This window comes from Mauremys reevesii, linkage group 10, assembly GCF_016161935.1.
Source record: "Mauremys reevesii isolate NIE-2019 linkage group 10, ASM1616193v1, whole genome shotgun sequence".
NCBI classification, from domain to species: Eukaryota; Metazoa; Chordata; order Testudines; family Geoemydidae; genus Mauremys; species Mauremys reevesii.
This window is the reverse complement of record NC_052632.1, coordinates 20,476,239-20,497,718: the sequence shown is the minus strand read 5'-3', so window position 1 is coordinate 20,497,718 and position 21,480 is coordinate 20,476,239. Positions and strand designations below refer to the sequence as shown.

The window sequence follows — 21,480 nt, the reverse complement described above, 5'->3', positions numbered from 1 at the left end:
ATTTCATTCATGCTTCCAAAAGTTTTTTAAAATCTGTACAGCGAATATATCATGAGATTTAAGCCACCACAGCTCTACCAGCCTGAGATTAAAAGGTTGGTGCTTATCAGACAAAGACACTGACTTAAGGTCAGGGACTTATTGTCCAATTTAAATAAAATAGGTGATAACTCAGAACTGCAGATATCATTCTAAGCAGTTTGTGGATCAAATGGTTAGCAATTCTGCAGTTGATTCAGATGATCATGGAAGCTGGGAGGTTTTCAGAGCAGGGTTTATTACTGCAGAGCTAGCTGGGGCTCAGAGGAGGGGGCCGTTGTCTTCTGCAACTTTTATTATCATAAACTACTCACTAGAAATAAATAGCTCTCTTTGGAATAGCTTATTCACTTTTTGGCCTCTGCATCCAGGAACTGCATGCATACAACAGGGAACGTGCACATGGCAGTTGAGAAAGGCTCTACATGTGAAGAACACTAAGCTATTCGTCACATTGTTTCAGGTGTTACTGCTATTGAGTGACTCACATAAAGTCAGTATAAAAGATTCATACAGTCATTAAATACTGTAAAGCTTTTTCTATTTTGGGTTAGCCTGCCCCTTTAGGTACAGCCTAACAGAAGGTGGCAGTGCAATGGAACATAGCTCCCAGGGTCATAGCGTCCAAGGCAGGCTCCATGGTTCTGGATCAGTACTTGTGGGAGCTTCTGCTGCAGACTTAATAAGGGGACAGTATGCAATTCTAATCCCACATGGGGCCCGTTCTGCTGGCTGGGAATTGGGAGTGACATAGCTCCAGCCCTAAGCCCCAGGGGAGATTCTTGCCTCCATAGACTCCAGCCTCCAATGATCGTTTGAACTCTGAGTGCAAGAACTGGGATGGTTTGGTCCCCATAGAGAGGCACAAAGCAGAGAAGACTCCTTGCACCCTCCCTGATCCTCATACTTGCACATGGCCAGATGCAAGCTGTCTCTTAATGATCAACAGGAAACAAATGATTGAACTCTTCTTAATGTGATGTTTGGGAAAGTAGACAGAACATTTAATATTAAAATAGCAAAGTAAAGCATGAGAAGTGTTTCCGCATCAGTTTTCCATTAGATTTCTGTGCAAAGATAAGGAGGGATAAATAAATGGTTACCGCAATATTGTTATTTCCCCAGTGAAACTGGAGTTGTTGGGGTTTTGGAATAGATGAATAAATAGGGAATTTCCAGAGAGTATTTTACAGTTCTTGAAATTTACAAGAAAATGTTAATTCAAATGTGCCGGTACTCTACTGGATGGGTATAATAAATCCACAAGAGGAGAAGATGCAGTTGTTGCAGGAAAGGCTGAAGGATCATTTTTTAAGGGGAACTGGTTTGCTCAGAAGATTGGTAGTTTGCCTGTAGAGACTTTTGTGTCCAGGTTCTCAGAGACCATATTGACAACCATAGTGATGAGCATTATATGGTGGAATGGATGCAAGTTTGAATCCAACCAAGGTTGGTAAGGAACTAAAGTCATTTTCATCAGGTGGCCATTCAGTGAAATGAGGAGTTGATTTTAGTCATATCCCTAGTCAACAGGTATCAGAATTACTCAAAGATTTGTTAGGCTAAGTATTCAAGGGATATGGAGATTCCCATCTCTAGACTTGTTCCTTCCGGGGCAGGATTGAAGCATATGGGTGGATGGGCCAGTGTTCAGGAGCTTCCGTAGATCAGATGTCACACAGATAGAATCAGTGACAAAACAGCAGACTTCAGTATCCACTCACCTTCCAGAAGGACAAAAAACGAAGGGAAAATTATAGTGGAGCAGTCGTATTACTGTACTTAAGGCTGCAACTAGATTACTCTTTAATAATCAATTTTTCTAACTGCTCTAAAATTCGCTTGCATACTTGGACTGTCTGTGCCTCATGGGGGTCCAAGGCAAGATTACTGATTCAGATTTGAGGTGGTTTGAGCAAGGTACCTTAGATACAGCCCAACTTTATAAAAAAGCAAATAATATCAAAATGTTATGGTTTGTATGTATTTTTGCACACAGCTGGGGCTCAGTCTGTGGTTCTGATCCCATGCAAATTGATATTGCTGGGTCAGGATGCATTGGTATCTAGAACCCACTGGCCCTTTGATAAAGCAATACTTTAAAGTTATTTGGGTTAAGGCTGGATCTGCAGTGTGTCACAAGCCAGGGAGTACAAAAAGAACAGGAGTACTTGTGGCACCTTAGAGACTTACAAATTTATTTGAGCATAAGCTTTCGTGGGCTACAGCCCACTTCATCAGATGCATAGAATGGAACATATAATAAGAAGCTATATATGCATACAGAGAACATGAAAAAGTAGAAGAAGCTGTACCAACTGTAAGAGGCTCATTAATTAAGATGAGCTATTATCATCAAGAGAAAAAAACTTTTGTAGTGATAATCAAGATGGCCCATTTTAGACACTTGACAAGGAGGTGTGAGAATACTTAACATGGGGAAATAGATTCAATATGTGTAATGACCCAGCCACTCCGTCTCTATTCAAACCCAAGTTAATGGTATCTAGTTTGCATATTAATTCAAGCTCAGCAGTTTCTTGTTGGAGTCTGTTTTTGAAGCTTTTCTGTTGCAAAATTGCCACTTTTAAGTCTGTTACTGAGTGACCAGAGAGATTGAAGTGTTGTCCTACTGGTTTTTGAATGTTATGATTCCTGATGTCAGATTTGTGTCCATTTATTCTTTTGCATAGAGACTGTCCGGTTTGGCCAATGTACATGGCAGAGCAGCATTGCTGAAGCCAGAGAATGTCCTTTGCAGATGTGCAGCAGGACAAGGGCTCTGTTGCAAGCCAAGGTTTGCAGGCAGGCTGATGTTAGAGTGGCTTGTGGTAGTGTACGGTGGCCGTTGAATCTAAGCTGTACCTATGGCTGTGAGTTTGAGTCCTCCCTTTGGCAGTTATGTGAGAATGTGTGGTGCATATTCGCTGTTTTCTTTTTGCATTCTGCAGGGACAACTTTTTCCCTGACAGCAAAGTTTCTGGTTTGAAATTTATTTCAAATTGATCTAAAATCCATATGCATACGCAGAGGGTTTTGAAAATTGCTATTCCTCATCAGTGACAGAGGTAGAGTTAGGAGAGCAAGTAGGGGGTCACTTGGTCCAAGACTTCCTCAGGTACAGACCCCCAAATAAGGAGCTTAACTCTTCAGTGCATAAACATTGTTTTATGGCACATCTGTACCCAAAGACCTCTTCAAAACACCCTATTTGTGTTTAAACTATTTGTGTAATGCACAATGTGTGTAATGCAGTCCACTCTGCTCCTCATCAGTTAGTCTTAGCTGAATTGGCAAAGAATTGCCCACTAACAGCCCTCACAAGCTGACACACTAATCAGAATTTACAGGGAAAATGAGAAGATAAGAGAGTAATGGAGGGAACATACAAGTAGGAAAATATGTGATCACAGAACACTCTTGGTTGCTAAACATTTAATAAAATGACACTGTCAGTGTTAACTGCCTAAAAACTTTGTTAATGCTGAGTTCAGGTTATGCAGTGGTGCCTCACAGAATGTGGAGAGCGGCTACCCTTAAACCTCAGAAAATCAGGAACCACCCAGGAACATACTGTGCCCACAACAGAACCTTAGATCCTCCCCCCCTCCCCTCCCGAGCTGGTAGTGGCCACTGGGAATGGTTCAATAAGGGTAGTGCCATAATGACTAGAAACGACAAAATAAATGAGTGTTCCATTGTTTGTGTTGACACAGATCTGAATTCCAGTGTTAATCCGCATGCACTGCTGCATTCACGGTGTTAGGTGCAGCAGTACTAAGGGATGGAGAGATTAGTTGGAGCAGATGGAAGAGCTGTGATTGTGATACGCAGAAAGATGCAAGTATATCTTAAAGGATCAAGTGAGCCTCATTTCAGTACTAAATTCTGTAGAAATGCACCAGGGTATCTTCTTGCCATGGAGATTGTCAGCAGTCTGGCGGCACACATGGCACTGGTCTCCAGGGCTTAGTGAGGGATAGGTGCAAGCATTGTCTCTGAAGGAATCTTCAGGGTGAGGGTGGTGTGTGTGGAAGAGCTTTCAGGATTAAGTGTAGGCAGCTCCTATTTGTTACACCTCACCTTAGCAAATGGAAGGTGTGAGACTTTGTTTTACAGTGCTCATGTGCTCCGTTCCCCAAATGTTCAGTAGTACCTGTAAGGGTAGGGTTCTAATATGTGTGTTAGCATGTTGGTGCGTTGCTCAAAGAAGGCAGAATTAAGGCCATGACTATACACTTACTGCTGATCGATGCTACTGCGATAGATGCAGCAGGGGTCAAGTTAGCAGGTCTAAGACCTGCTAAATCGGGGGAGGGGGGGCTTTTTGGCCTGAGGGCCACATCAGGGTTCCGAAACTGTATGGAGGGCCAGGTAGGGAAGGCTGTGCCTCCTCAAACAGCCTGGCCCCCACCCCCTCCTACTTCCTGCCCCCTGACTGCCCCCCTCAGAACCTCCAACCCATCCAACCCCCCCTGACCACCCCCTCCTGGGACCCCCTGCCCCTAACTGCCCCCCCGGGACCCTACCTCCTATCCAACCCACCATGCTCCCTGTCCCCTGACTGCCCTGACCCCTATCCACACCCCTGCCCCCTGATAGGCCCCCTGGGACTCCCATGCCTATCCAGCCACCCCCTGCTCCCTGTCCCCTGACTGCCCCCCCCGGGACCCCGTGCCCCATATCAACTCCCCCGCTCCCTGCCCCCTTACCATGCTGCTCAGAGCACCAGGACTGGCAGCCACGCCACCACGCAGTCTAGAGCACAGGGGCAGGCCGGCGGCTCTCGTAGCCGCGCTGCCTGGCAGGAGCTCGCAGCCCCGTGGCCCAGAGCATTGGCAGCTCAGTGAGCTGAGGCTGCAGGGGTGGGGGGACAGCAGGAGAGGGGCTAGGGTCTAGACTTCCTGGCTTGGGAGCTCAAGGCCAGGCAGGACAGTCCCGTGGGCCACATCCAGCCCGCGGGCCTTAGTTTGCCCACCTCTGTGCTAAATCGACAACAGAGCACTGTTTGGTCGACTCCTATACTCCACCATAACGAGAAGAGTAAGGTAAATCAACAGAAGTGCATCTCCCATTGCCGCAGCATGGCATAGACACTGCAGTAAGTTGACCTAAACTACGTCAACTCCAGCTATGTTATTCACGTAACTGGAGAAGCATAACTTAGGTCAACTTACCGCGGTAGTGTAGACAAGGCCTAAGGTTGCATTGTAGGGATGTTAACTTAAACCTCTGGAAACTAGGCAATACATAGTCAAGTCTATGTTACCTTAAATCTCCATTTCCTGGTTTTCAGGGGTTTAAGTACTGAAGCATTCGACATTCTAGAAGGGCACAAGCCACTATGGGCCAACCTTACATCTGTGTGAATGGAGTTTTGAGGAAGTGAATATAAGAGAAAGATGGAATTTTTATTTCAAACATGTAAATCATGCATAATTTTAATCATAAACCTAATGCTTCAGAAGTTGTAAGTGAAACTATTTATAAATTTATCATGCTTCAGATGATACTTGTGGAGCTTTCATTTATGATTTTAAGAATGCAAATATTGTGTTACTGTAGCATTTCACTGCTGAAAACTACCAATTGATTTGTTTGAGACTCTGCTTGTAAAAATATATTCTAAAGCAATAATAGCTCAGTGGGACAATATGAACTATCAATGCATTTGGTACAAGCTCACATCTAGTTACCTTTCATTATTATTTTGTATATAATGACCCTGTTCATGATATATTTATAGATATGATTGTTTTGTAAAGAAATTCTCAGTTTGTCTGTATGATTTAGAACTTAAACCTGGGTCTCTTACATCCCAGGTAAATGCTCTAACCACTGGACTGTTGTCTGTGTACTAGCTCTCTATGGATTTTCACCAAAACATGTCAGAAGGTCTTGGTATTGTCCCATTACAGAATGGGAAAGTTTTTTTGAAATCTCAGAAAGATTTCATGGGACAGAAAAAATGTTTCCCACTTAGCTGTAGATACATATATTAACTGAAAGGAAGGAGAGAGTTATTGATTGATTATTGAACTACTGGAGCACTAAAATGGTGAATATCACTTGAAAATAAGTATTAAAGAATGTGGACAGTACATACAGCTTTTCTATAAATCAATTTTAAGGTACAATGGGGAAAGGTCTTGCTTCAGTCAACACATTCAACAATTAATGGGTATCCATTCTTAAATATTTTTAAAGTGTCATCATTGGATTAAGATGCTAATTTTTCCCAGTGGGCGCTATTACCACCAATGATTTCATAAAAATACCATACTAAAAACCAGATGACCTATTAAGTTCTGTCATGAAAAATAAATGTAAATATATTGTCGTATGGCAGCCCCTCACCAGTATTCTTGTTCAGCAGAAGAGAATAAATAACTGTGTTTAAATATTAGTTTATATGCAAATAAGTAAATTAAAAAAAATTAAAATACCATTTGGGAAGTCTTTTGGATAAAAGAGAGAATGCAGTTTGGATTGGATACTGACCTTGTTAAGCATATCCATCTTCCATCAAAGCCCCAGCTCATCTTTGCTCTGACCTTGTATTCTTAGTAACATGAGTGCAAATCGCTACCATTCTGATCAGGTAGCCTTTTACACTGCCTTTGCACTGCTGTAAAAAACTGCACACTACGTGGATGGGAGCAGGATAAGACCGTTATTATTAATTAGCTCCAAAGACTACTATCTATTTTACCAGAATATTTTTTTTGTACTTTAAAGTGTTTCTAGACAAAAACTATTGCTTAATGGGTTAATTAGCATTAGTTTCCTCCACTTTAGCCAGTGAAACCCTGTGTGTTTAATGGGGAAAAAAGCCACTACATAACATGTATGCAAAACATCTAAAGCACAGCATCATTCCATTTATTGGAGGTTGTAATATTTTAAGACATTAGAATGAAAGCAAACAGTCTGAGGAGCTGCCATCTAGCTTACAAAATCAGGTATAGATATTCAGATAAGCTTTTGCTTAAAAATGAATGCATGCATGCTGCCTTCATTAAGTACAGCTAGCATAAGCACAGCATTAACTAACTAATGCACAGCAGAATGCCAAATACAGTCCAATCATAGAGATTCCAATGTACAGAATAGATGAACCAGTGACTTGATGTCATCTTCAAACTGTGCTGATATTGTTGTTAAAATTTATTTATTCCTCATTCCCTATATTACAGTCTGAGCTGGGTCACTTTCCTTTGGATTTGTGAAGGGATCATATATGGTTCAAATTCACGTTCCAGTTTTAAATCTACTTCCTTGTTCAAGACTGTGTATATTGACATATTATCATAAAGGAAAGAACAGAACTAGCTAGCATATCTTTTTTAACTGCACAACTAATGCATTATGCTGCAATTAGCACAAGGCCATATCTACATTTTTAAGGGTATTAATGAAAAGGAAATGAATATATGGGGAACACTAGATAAGACAAAAAATGTTGACACCCTTCTGAGACTTTCTTTTTGCTATGGTGTAACATTACTGCACAGCCAAATCTGTCATCTTAAAGTCTTGTTTAATCTCTCTTTTTTTTCATTGCACATTGTTTGCATTAGCTTGAGCAGCTGTTTTTATTGCCCTCTTGAGCTATTACTCAACAATATATTTAATGAGTTCTTTATGCAAATTAATACAAGTTCAGCTTTACCTTTCATTGAAAAGGTCAGAAGTTCATTTCCCAGTGAGAATGACTTTCCAACCCACTTATTTGAAATTATTGTTTCCATTTTTAGCTTTACTGCTATGTTCATTCCACTGTACAGAAAAACATCTTGGAAAAGCACTTAAAAAATAAAACAAACAGCTGATTTTATCATATTCTCCTGGGTAAGTGCTCACCTGGAATCTGTGAAAATGGTCCCTGCAGCCATAGATGCTGAGAGCACCAAATACCTTCTAATGGATCACAAGAGGCTGTGAGTTTTCCAGTAGGATACTAATTCATTATTCAGTTTTCAAGCTCAGATATTTTCATCTAAGCCCTAGTGTTCTGCCCTTTACAACAAGAAATTTGTCAGCCATACGGTATTATTTGTTTCAATTTTAGTCATAAAATGCCATAAGTGACAGGGGAGGGGGGATTTTTTAAATGTACCATTGAGCCTAAGGGCTTGTCTACACTGCGACATTGTCAACAAAACTTATGTATTTCACGGGTACTTAAAAAAGCCCCCCTACAAAAGACAAAAGTTTTGCCGACGCAAGTGGCAGTTTGAACACGGCTTTGTCGGCAGGAGCGCTCTCCTGCCAACAAAGCTAACGCCGCTCGCGGGCTGGAAGCATTTTGTTGGCAAAAGTGCCAACAAAATACCAACAGAGAGTATTCACACATACTGACTTGTCGCTAAAAGCTGCATAGTGTAGACAAGCCCTAAGATATTCCATTTTTATAACCTGATACTGTGGAATTAGTTATAGGGATGTGAGTTCCATTCCTTTCCTCTACACATGCAACTACCTCATTGATGACATCATGGTCTAGGGAATAGGGTACATGACAGGAAGAAGTTTTGCCATTGACTTCAGTGAGGACAGTACTGGGCCCTGAGTATTCTGTCATTGATGGGAGCAGTATAAGGCTGTTGTATTAATTACATTTCTACTTCTGCTACCGCCACACTGGTTAAACTTAAGCAGTCACTTCACTTCCGGGCTTCCATTTTCCCAACTGTACAATGGGTATAGTGATACATACCCACCATTGTACACGATGTTGAGGTTGACAGATTAGTGTTTGAAAATACTAACTTGTCATTACTCATGTGAGCAAGATGATCAGGATTTGATGCATTACCTGGAATAAAGTTACAGAGGATACTGTGTTAACTGAATAGTTGTTTCTTCGTGGCTATGAAGTGTACGCAATCCCTAGCCATGATATAATGAGCAGAAGCTGCACATTAAGTACACACAAGCAGCATCATTCAGAGTCACAATTATCCAAATCAAATATGCCTATTTCTTTCAGAATTTCTTTTGGGGGATTTTTATTTTCTCCAAAAACCCAAGTTCATCTTTAATGCCATGGAAACAGGCACAAACATGGCAAAGGCCTGAAAAGCTAGAGTCTGCAGGCTTCCGTAGGGTGTAAGATGAGCATATTGTTTGTTAAATTGGGCCCTGAAAATGACACAACTTTCATTAAAAAATCTTATGAAATTTGTTATTATTTCAGCATCATGCCAGAGTTTGGAATCAATCAACGGTGTTTTCTTTTAAAAAGGAGTCCAGGTATACTGGAAAAGATTTGCTTTCAAGCAGTGACTTATCAAGCAATTCTGCATAAAACTCAGTTAGGGAGAGAGACAATGTTTTGGGTATATAATTTTGAATATAACTGAGTGCAAATAGAAAGGGCTGGGTTCTCTGGACAAACTCTGCTTCCTCCACACTGCTCCTGTGGTGCAAAGGGAACAGAAAATCTCTGTGTCTCCCCAGCTTAAGGGAATCATCAGTGGTTGTAGAGACAGCCCTCCTTAGCCCGTAGCAAAGGGAGCCTGTCAGAGGGGGTAGCCATAGCACACCACACTCCAACAATCCCCAGTTGACACATGGTTTGTTGGTGACTGTAAACAGTTGGCACATCTTAAAGCAACCACTTAACTGCTCTAACCTACTCTATGGCCAGGGCTGGAGCAGGTTGGCCCAGAGAATTAAGGAGCTGTAACTAGCTGTCAGATGACCATCCCACCACCAGATTTTGGACCAGAAGCTTTCCATGGCTAATATGTTATGTAAGTATAATGAGATTCCTATAAAATCAAACACTAGATTGGTTAACTGAGTATATCTTCCATGCACCAAACTAAAATATATACAGAAATGCAGTGCAGTACCTCATGATGAATACACAATAGAGAACTATAATAAAACCTGAACAACAAGTCACATGGTAACTCTTGGAATCCACGTTGCTAAATGTTTTGCGCTTTGTGTTTTTGCATCAGTTTGTCAGATCTGATCCTTTGCCAATGCTCAGATGAAATCTAATCTGACCTGGCACAATGCCGTGCTCAAGTCATCTTCCAACATACTGTACTTTGAAAGGGGCTCTGATTTTTTTAATGTGCTGTAGTGGGAGATTATTAATTACAGTGCTTATCTGTTGTGTTATTTTGCTGCTGTTCACAGCTATAAAAGAAGCATCTGAAATTTCACTGTTGGCACATCTCACGCTTAAATATATAGTTTCTATTAATAGTACCACACTGTTATTTTAATCCACAAATCACATTTGGCAGGGCCAATTCAATAAAAAGGGGCTCCTGTGCCCAATATAATTCCTGGCAGCCCCAGTTTTGGTGGATAAGTGTTGATTTTCAAAGGACTGTTATGCCCTGAGCACATCATACTCCTGCTTGCCTCAGACCAGCCATCCTATGAAAGATCAAGGGGGGAAAGCGTGTCTGTTAGTAAAATGGTTAGTCTCCTCAGGCACTGAAACACAGATGGATTTTCAATCCAGCCATCCCCCAGAACACAGACTGTTTTTCAACAGACAACTGTTGAAACAGGGATGAGTGGTGTGAGTAGATAGGTAATTCTCTACTTTCCTAGGAGACATCAAACTTCCAAAAGCAACGATGAGCCCCAGAATGCCTCTGCCATGACTTCCTTTTCTTTTGTATGAAAGCTCAAATTCTGGTGCACGACTGAGATGTGTGTGCAGAGCAGTAAAGTGTTAATGAACAACAAACTGTGTACTTTATGTGGCACACATAAAAACAAAATGTGTAACAAAGAGCTGGTGAGCACCAGCTGAGAGAGGTATAGCAAATAGGATGTTGTTTTTGACTCATTCTAGATTGTGCAATACAACCTATACAATAATACATGCAGCATTCTCATACTAAAAAGGCAGTGCTCAGCGCAAGAAAAAATGTGAGCATTTGAAGTGAGCTTAGGGGACAGGGAGTCATACCTATGGCCACATTTGGTGAGTAACTTCCTCCAGCAGGGCTCTTGAGGATCCCAAATTGGGGTTGGAAATCTGTCTTCCAGAAGGAAGTGTGGTTACAGTATTGCTGCTTGTCTTCCTCTAGTATGCATTCCCACATCTATACAAAAGCTTCCACTGGTGAAACAGCACTAGTGGTGGATTACATGTCTAGTGAAGACAAGGTTCAAGTCCTAAGAAATCTAATTGTAACAGTCACGGAGTGGCTGAAAGAGAGGAGTGTAGAAAGAAAAGCAATTAACAGGAGGGTGAAGAATGTATAGGTGATAGTAGGTCACGTATACATTGACTTATACTTTCTATTGGCTTTGCAGTGGGCATATTGTGTCCACTTACACTCCCATAGCCTCTGACTCCCTTACCAATGTATAACCAATACCACCTTACATATCACCTTTGTTTGATTTGGGTACACACCTATCTGAAGGCTAACATGCCTGATTTGGATTTACATGAAGGCTTTGCACTCTACTTTTGCAATATAAAAGGGCCTCCCCACAAGTGAGAATCAGACGCTAGTATGGAAGGGAACTATGAGATGTATTTGGGCTACTGAGAATCAGGCAGCTTTACTGGGGCTCATTCAGCAGCAATTTCACTGACCTCTGCTGCCAGAGCCCAGAGCAGAACTACTGGCAGACCATCCAATTTGGAGTTCCTCTGTTGCACAAGAGTTAGAATTCTTTAAGAACCCTCATTTCCTTGCATTGCCCATGTGATTATTTTAAGAAGCAAGTGAAGTGTTTCTGCATTTTACATGTTTATATACAAAAAAGGTTAGAAATGAAAAGTAAAACAGGTGGATGCCCAATGTGCTAAGGGGAATTGGGATAAGAACTCTTGCTTCCACAGATCTGAGCTGATCTTTTCTTTCTAGGGCACCAAAGAGTCAGTGACTCTATGGCACCTTCTAGTCTCACTTCCTCTGGCCTAAAAAAACAGGATTCAGAGTAGCAGCCGTGTTAGTCTGTATCCGCAAAAAAAAACAGGAGTACTTGTGGCACCTTAAAGACTAACAAATTTATTTAAGCATGAGCTTTCGTGAGCTACAGCTCACTTCTTCGGATGGTACCCAGGCCTCGATTTCAGTCTTGTCACTGAATGGATGCATTTGGAGCAACAGTTTTGCCATTCTGGCTTTGTATGTTGTTTTTTAAACTTCTCTAGCGCCTTCTGTCTGAGGAGCTCAAAGCACTTTATCGATATTAGACTTAAGCCTCACGGCACCTCTTAAGATGGATACGTTTTGCAAAGGGAGAAACTGAGACCCAGATATTAATGTGATTTGACCATAGTTACCCCGTTTCAGAGCTGAGGGGTAGGTGGCCAGCTTTAGTGGTCAGAGCTGAAGTTAGAGTCAAGGAGTTGAGTCAAGGGTCGGAGCCAGGTTCAGAGACCAGGGCTCAAGGTTCAGGAACAGGTGAGGAAAGCATGGTTCAATGCAGCAGCCACGTCGAGTTCAGCTGTGCAGACAACTTCCTGTGCCTCTCTTTGGATTTAAATAGGAAGCCCTGACCCATCAGAGTTCATGGTGTTCCTCCAGTTTGGCCCAGAGAAGACCTCCCTGATGTAACCTCATGATTCATGGTCTTTCCTGATCAGCTGGTTAGTAGCAAGCTGCTGGGTGGAAGGAGGGTAACAACAGTAAACTGAGGGGTCATGACATGCAGTCAGTCTGTTGCTTTAACTAGCAGGCCAACCTTTCTCTCAATATGAAGACTTTCATTTCCTTTTTAAAAAGAGAGATGCTTTGTAACCACTGATTATTATTGTGTCTGTATCTACTCAATATATCAGGACACCAGGTGTTTGGGGGTTGAAGCCAGGATTAAGCACTGTTCAAGACGAAGGCCCTTTCTTCAACTGACTTGAAGTAAGAATCAGCAGGCCTTGATTCTGATCTCAGTTACACAATCATAAGTCAGGAGTAACTCCAATGAAGTGAACTAATGCTGGTGTAACAGCTCGAACGAGATCAGAATCTGGACTTCACACTTCCTACAGTAATAGTTTAGAACTGGTAGGCATGGAAAGCTCTTCCTCTCTGCCATCTTCATTGGCTATGCTCCAACTAGGCATAAGTTAAATTTCCTAAACCAGACAGAGATTTATTCTTAGTACCCACTTTGGGTAACATTTCAGCAGCATCCTGAGACAGACAAAGGCTCAGCTCAGCACAGATCCTGCAACTTAGGATGTCCTCTACCTTAGGCTATGTTTACACTAGAGACCTTGCAGTGGCACAGCTACACCAATGCAGCTGCACCAATGCAGCTGTGCCGCTGTACGATTTCTTTTGTAGCCACTGTATGCTGACAGGAGAGAGCTCTCCCATCGATATCATTACCTTCTCCAATGAGCGGCGGTAGCTATGTCAGTGGGAGAGGTTCACTACCACTTATGCTGGTGAAACTTATGTCGCTCAGGGGGCTGTTTTTTCACACGCTCAGCAACATAAGTTTTGTCGTCATAAGTGATAGTGTGGACATGGCCTAAGAAGTAAATGAAACATTTGCCAGCAGGAGAAAAGTTATATGTCTTAAAGTAGAAGATAGCCTCTGGCATCTCTTTAAAACTTATGGCAAACAATGGAAATCTAAGCAGCTACAGTAGCCTGCATATTAAAAAGGTTCCAATAGTAACATGCAAAGATAATAAAATCAGATTGTCCTCCGTACGCACCCAGCTTTTGAATTGCCATATGATTTCATGCTCTCTTCTGATGCCAAAATTTCTCTACCTAAATATCTCCCTTCTCTGTACAGAGTACATAGAAGGCTCCAAGAAATGTGGAACTCACCTGGGTAGATCTACCAGCAGCTCTGTTTGAACAGAGATCCCACCTAGATCCTGATTGTCTGAGTCACAAATCTCTAGGTCTGTTTTGTGGCTCAGACTGTGAATAACTTTGCATGGTCACAAGATATTTACCCAGAGAAGTTAACGTGAAAGTGCATAAGGGCCAGAAATCAGGCATGTATATTGGTCATGCTGGCTGTCAGTTTGAGGAGAATGCACATAATAACATCCAGTAATCTGAAGTGTAACTATGGGGAGCAAATTTTGCCCCCGTTATTCACATTAATAGCCCCCATTTACTTAAATATGACTCAGGGGAATAGGATTTGGCCTATGAGTTTTATAAACCCATGTTTCCAGCTCTTTTTTAAAACCCTCTCATGTCTGCATTTGTAAATATTTTCCACTGTCAATTTTAAAACTGTATATTTCCCTCTCTGTGTTAGTGGAGGATATATCTGACAGCCCTTTAATTACACAGTATTTAGATACTAATTACAACATAGGACTCGCTGTAAATCAACCAGTTAGAATAGTAATTCTTAATCTACACAGATTTTTTTATACAATGCATGAGTATAGATTCAGTAAAAGGAGGGATAATTCTATGAAAACATACATAGATTTTTGTCTGTCAGATTTTACATTTTGCGTATTCCTATGGATGTGGGATACTGGACGTTTTACATTCGGTGTATACCTATAGATGCGGGATACTGCCTTCTATGCTGGCTATAAGGGGTCTGATTCTCCTCCCATTTGCACCAGTTTTACACTGGTGCAATGCCATTGGCTTTAGTGATGTTATTCCTGGTTTATACTGGTGTAAGTGAGAGGGAAATCAGATGGACATTATGTAAAAATCTTACATTCCATTATTATTGAGTGTAACCATATGGCATGTCATAATTTTGTGTGTGTGTGCTTTAAGAGAATAGCATTAGCTGTGGCAATAAATTTTGTTTAGACAATTTTGTGACAAGTTACGGTGATGAGTACTCATCTCCCAAGATATATCCATGTAATGAATAATTGAAACTTGGACTCTTCATCTTACAGCTCATGGAAAGGTTGGTGTGTCCTTCTGATTACACTACACTAAGCTCTTGGGTAGGTAACCTGGTAGATGGACTGGTTCTTTGTATAGTCTGGATTCAAAGTACATCAAATTATCTGTGTTCCAGGACTATGCAGGCAAAATTTAATCTATAAGCAAAGAATTTTACTTGTGTCTTTCAATTTTGATTTTTAAAAAGGGAGACTTTTCAAATGTTCAGACTAAAAGTATCAAAGGTATTGGGGGGTTAGGACATTTTATCATACATACATAAAAGTTAAACTATAAAGGTGATTCAGCTTCAGTGCAGATAATGCCAGAGGGAATTGTCCTCATTGAATACAAGGTTAATTCTAAAAGCTATCACCTGAAAATTGAGAGAAGATTACTTTAAAGTTCAAACTGCAAAAAGAAACATTTTTTCCTGTTTCTGGTACATGTTGCTGTTTTATTAAGAGATAACTGTAGTTCATTAGCATTCATGGAAACTCCCCTAATTTGCACAAAGAAGTTGATCTATATGTACATGATGATAAAAGATTTGGTCACTTTAATGCTCTGATTATATTTAATGTATTTTATTTGAAAGCTTTGTGTTTTCAGTAGCAGAACATAAAATACAAAGCACAGAGCTAACAAAAACAGGGTAATTCTTAGTAACTTAAAACTCATTCTTTATTTTTAAGTAAAAGGATTTTAACACACTTCCATGCTTTTCAGTTTTTGAGGTAAATTATCCTGTGAATGCTAATACATATTGAATTTGAAACAGTAATATCTACAGAGGAATCACTATTGACATGTAGGAGAAGATATTCTGAATAAAATGTATCAACTTTATAACTTTAAAAGACTCCAAACTATTTTAATACTTTCTGGTATATCCAATGTTAAAATAGTTTTGACTGTAACATGTTTTTTAAGTCACATTGTGTTGTTTTCTATAAAGGAATATCTTTTTTTAATTGTGCAAAAACATTTCTTCGTTGGGTAAAGAAAGAAGGAAAGAAAGTCTTCAAGCCAAAAACAGGATCTCAGGAAAATGTGTATACATTTTGACAGTAACTAAGGCTCCTCAGTGTTATTTCTAAACTAAATGTTTCTATACCAATTCCAAAAGTTTAGTAAGAATGTCTATATATACATTTAATTGCATCAAAATAGCCCATCCATCTGTGTGCTTTGTTCTAAGCTTGCTGATAGAGTTGAAAATAAAGAATGTGCTCTGCAAACTCAGCAAGTTACTAACAGCAAGCTCTTTTGGGTGTTTTGTGAACAAATACTTTAAAAAGTAGCTGAGGAAAACTAACCACTGAATTAGTTGGAAAAATTTAACGGATTAATTCAATTGTAACTAAGCTAAACGTTTCATGGCAAAGTCAACACAAATGCATTTTCACAACAAATATACTTATGTGAACTGACCTGTTTCCCTCTTTTGTTTTTCCCCACTAGTTTTATTACTGAAGAGACAGTCCCCTGAGAAAGGTAAGCATTGCTTTAATATTCATTACCTTGGATCAGTGTGGTCAAGACACTTGTATCAGCTGTGTATGTATTTCTGCTGTGACAAACAAGGTCTCTTCTCAGTGCATTAGTGTGAGTGTTCTCGAGTCCCCAAAAGTTACTTTTTTCTGTTTGTGTTTGTGAACTAGGAAGACCCGACATAAAATGAAATGTAGTGGCTGAATACTCAGATCTTTAACAAGAGAGAGACAGTTTTTGTCTTTGGTTTTCCAGTCTGATTAATCCTTTAATAAAACTGAGAGTTGCTAATCTGGGTAGCTAGATCACATGACAATGGTTGGGGTTTTTTATGTCTCTGTAGTACAGCATTGCACCTTCAAGAAAGTCTATTCTTGAGACTTAAAAAAAAAAGTAGGTTGCCTCCACATACCACTGTATTGTCATATTTTCATTATGGTTTGAAATGCATTTCAGACACTGCTCCAGTAGGATTGCCCAGTTAACAAGGTGGTTCAGCATCGGCATATGAGATCAAGACATTTTCAGCAACTATTTGATTGTCACTATGTGAACGCTGAAGTATGAACAAAGGACACTTTACTCAGTTGTTATTAAATAAAAGGTTGTCCAAAATAGGCAGCATCTGGTCTGCAAATATAATATTAAAATCTCTGGAAATGTCTGAGGCTTCAGACTAGCAAGGCAGTCAGCACATGCTTAACTTTAAACATGTAGTTCTATTGACCTCAAAGGCAATCCTCACATGAGTAAAATTAAGCATGTGCTTAAGTAATTTCCTTGATCAGGGCCTGATAGGCCTCATTTTCAAATGCAAAACTATTTTTTTCTGAAAAGAACTACATATTGTAGCAATTAGTACTTGCACTAGAGTTTTAATATCTTATTGGATATTGAAAATCAAGGCATGCATTTCAGATAAAATTCAATAACAATATCATAGAAAATAAAATCATTTGGAGCCTTGAAATTAGATAGACCACCAAAATCTTTGAGAATACATTGAGACTGTTGGAAGGAAAAGGTGAGAGATGTACTGTGCGGGAGAAGGTAAGAGAGAAAGAAAACTAGTATAACTGGGAAAAATTCTAGAATTTAACAAAACAAACATTTCAGTTTTAATGTCAATTTAAAACTTAAAAAAAAGACAAATTACGGTGAGAATTGTTGTCATAAATCTTGATAGTATTGTAAATGTATTCGGGTGAAAATTAAGGTTCCAGTGAGGTGCAGTTATCTTCACTCCCTAATTTGCTATTTTCTGTAGAAGTCAATTGACTAGAAAAATTCACCAAAATGAAAAAAAATGTATTTCCTCCCCATCTTAAGGGTAAGTTGTGGATTTACCACTAGCCTCAAAGAAGGGACAGTGCATAGTTGCAGTGCCCCAGCAGCAGACCAGGGGCCAAAAGCTTATATAAGGAGCAAAATTCAGTCCCTGAGTCCCTCCTCCCTCCAGCTAAGAAGCAATGTGCACCAGCCCATTATGTGGCACAGATTACTTTTCTCTCCACTCAGGACACACACAGGGTGGAGTCAAGAGTCTGCCTACTCCTGTCCCCTTCCCACTACTCCCCATCTCTGTGCAGGGAGAGAGGTGGCAGTCCTGCAAAGTTTGCTCCTTCTCCCCACATTATAACCCAGGATGTAGATAGCCCACTCAGTGACAAAGGGAGATGCCTTACACCCCCATACTTCCTTGTGCAGATTTATAGGGCAAGACCTGTCTTGCACTTACTGTGGTGAATGTGATCTCTGTATGGAAACAAAACTCAAGCTTTAAAAACTGAAGACAGGAACTTTCCTCATAAGGGAAAAATTCACCTGGTGTAGAGGTCTATGCACCACTTAAATCCTGTTTTGTGTTCCATTGCATTCATGCAATTTAAAGGGTGCACAGGGGTATATTTCATTGAGGCTTTTTAGTCTTTGGTATATCAGAAAATAGATTAACATTTTAGGTCCAAAAAAGATATTCCACCTCTCTCTCTCTTTTTTTTTCTTTTTCCCCAAATAAGATTAATTATTTTTTCTCAATCAGTAGACTGAAAAACAAGCAATAATTGTGCATGTGCCAGGCCTTGCAGAAAGAGCACATACAATACCCTTATATATGTAGGGGGGGGTTGAAGTCAGAAATAGAACTCTAAAAAATGAATCATAGAAATATATAATTCCTCCCCCTCAGAAAACCCAGAAATACTTGTAACTGATTGTAGTATGTTTCAATTTTCCTGTGAAATAGCACTGTATATTGTCTTTAGTAGTTGCAGTAGTTTTGATAACAAATATGTAAACCATCCAGTTGTAGGAAAGCATACGTCACTTCAAGCTTCTGAAATGCACGCTTTATACTTTAAATTATATTAATGGTTAATGTCTTGCAAACCTAGAGCAAATGCCAAACCCTAATGCTTTTCATATTCCTTTTGCTTGTTTTTGAGCAGGTTTCACACAGTAGCATAAGCTTTAATATGATGGACTTAAAAAAATTAAAGTCAATCAAATTAGTCCTATATTTAATGTGTGTTTTTAAAAGGAGATGTTCTTTATTCTATAAACACTGATATGTTATAATGCTATATCGAAGAATATCAGTGCAAACACTGGGAGTTGCAATGTGCTGAATAGCTAGCAACTATTTAGATGAAAAACTTCAGTTCCTCTGTACTGCGGTTATCTTCAGAAACCACGTAGCAGTAAAGCTTTGTGGATCAGCTTTGAATCAGCAAAGCTGCTTCAGATTAACAATCCTTTTAGCTGCTGCCATATATTTTTATTCTATACAATAAAAACATGATTATCACAGAAATACCATGCTCTCCTTAACCTGTTTCTAATTGGGAGAATCTATAGTATGTATTCTACAGTCCAGCTGACACTGAAGATTGACGTGTAATTACAGTACAGGCAATCTCATCTCTGGTAATTACAGCTGTCACCATCGATCCAATTAACCAGGATAACTAACTCTGCTGAGCCAGAGTCGACAAAGCTTTCTTGCTAAATCCAGATTGCTTTATAAGGGGGTTTGTTGGGTTTTTGAGACTTTTCAATTGCCAAAATACTGTTGCTTAAAGAAACAGATAAATGTGGATTTCAGATTAGGGGCTAGAAAGGGAAATCTCATTTCATTACATTTTAATAAGTGAAACTTTTAAATGTGCTTGCAAACCAAGTTTTCAAAATGAGAAATAGGCTTTTGGGAACATAAAATGGGTGGGAGAGAGAGAGACCTAAAGGGCTACAAGTTAGGGTAGAATTTGGCCTAATGCTTCTAGTAAATGGTCAACACAGCACATAACAGCCAGCTTGCTTCTATCTCTTTCTGTCCTCGTTCTGCACCCTTTAATGGAGTTCCTCAAGATTTACACTTGTGTAACAGAGAGCAGATTCTACCCCAATTGATTGACGTATCCTCCCTCCCCCTTACCTGCCTCCCCACCCCCAGTAACTGGAATTGGTTTTAGATATACCCATTTGAAATATACTGTCTGTAATGACATCTAGAGGTGAAGGTCTGATTCACTGTGTACATAATACTTGAGCCCAGATTTGAAATACAAGCAGGAAGAAACCCTGATTCCAACAAGAAAAGGGAATTAGGTGCACCTCAACACACAATGAATATTTTACACAAGATTCAGCACAAAGACACACTTCTGTCAGACATACTGCACTGGAACTGGAACTGGAACAAGGGCAGGAGAACCTCCTTACCCACAACCTGCCCATGCTACAGCTGCAACTTCTGATGCATTAGAAACTGTTGCCTTTCCATCCTCTTGGTTGCTGACACTGTCTGCATTTAGGACCAGACTGTGATACCTTATTCTCATTAAGTAGTCCCGATGACATCACTGGGACTATTCAAGGGGTAAAGTACTATTCTGTGTAGATAACCACAGTCTGGCTTGTAGGGCATAGAGAGGGCTCTCAATTTCTTCATGTCAGTCATATTTCACAATGCAATCTGCAATTGTTCTAGAGCATTTGAGTCTTGAAGACATAAGTGGAACAATAAGATCATTTTGGAAGACCTCAAAGTGTTTATAGGTACAGGCTGGGTTAGTTGTGTCACTGGTGTAATATTGTGCTGTTCACTTCACTGGAGTTGACTCTGGTCCACTATATCAAGTATTACATTAGAGCTAGTCAGAAAATGTTGAAATTTAGTTGAAGAATGGAAAGAATTTGTGATTTACCCTCTGTTCCTAGTTTTCTGTCCAACAGTGTATTGTCTAGATTTTATTTGACCTCATCAAGACTACAAAAAATGAAATATGCCTGTTGTGACAACATTAGTGAGGCTGCAATGTATGGAATGAGCATAAACTCATGAAATTGCGAAGTCCAAGCTGGTCCACATGCATGCCCACGAGATTTAGGGACACCATTTGTTTTAACATACCATGAGCTTTGATGGGAGTATGCAGAGAGGAAGTCAGAGGAAAGTTGTCACTGCCATTACAATTCCTCCTAATTGCAACTCAGACTGTAGCATAGTGGAAAAGTCTATAGATCCCCCTCCATAACCAGATGGTTCACAAAACTACCATATGGGAAATTTTCCCATGAAAGAATTGCCCTATCTGAAGAAAGAAAAACACAATGGACTATTTCAAAATATAACCTCCCTTTGTTCAACATGCTATAAAAAAGAATGAATCGAGACAACTAAAATCTGTAGCATTATTCACTCCTTACTAAAATGACATAGTTACTTTATGTGCAGTACTTTGCTTGTAGCTGTATTTATGGCACTACTGAAGGGAAAAGAATACTAGATGTACTCCCTGTGGGACCATAAGCACAGCTGCATCTGACTAGTGTATAAAAATCAACCTGAGAATACAGTGAATGACTGTGCACTGGACATTGCTCTCACTATAATGTCATATATTGTATAGTCAAAATATACAATAAAAATTGTGAATCTATGTCCCATAGATTATAGGGACATAAATGGAAAAATAAGATTTTTTTTGCATTAGGTATGTGAATGGGTATGTCCAAGAAAAATATAGATGAAACAAGATAAAAATTCATGTTTGATGTTATGGCTGAATCAATATTTGAGGGGGGGGTTAGAGAAATATCCCAACCTTACCCTGAGCAG

At 39.9% G+C, this 21,480-nt stretch overlaps 1 protein-coding gene across 8 annotated transcripts in view; it reads left to right on the top strand.

Annotated features, from left to right (window-relative positions):
• SEMA6D (semaphorin 6D) overlaps positions 1 to 21,480 on the top strand; it is a 277,199-nt gene that overhangs the window by 170,601 nt on the left and 85,118 nt on the right. For 6 of the 8 annotated variants that reach the window (XM_039491727.1, XM_039491732.1, XM_039491730.1 and 3 more), the window contains 2 exons: positions 14,879 to 14,929; positions 16,332 to 16,364. The gene's annotated coding sequence lies outside the window, so the exon portion shown is untranslated. The remainder of the gene's footprint in view (positions 1 to 14,878; positions 14,930 to 16,331; positions 16,365 to 21,480) is intronic. The other 2 variants (XM_039491733.1, XM_039491725.1) reach the window with 1 other exon arrangement.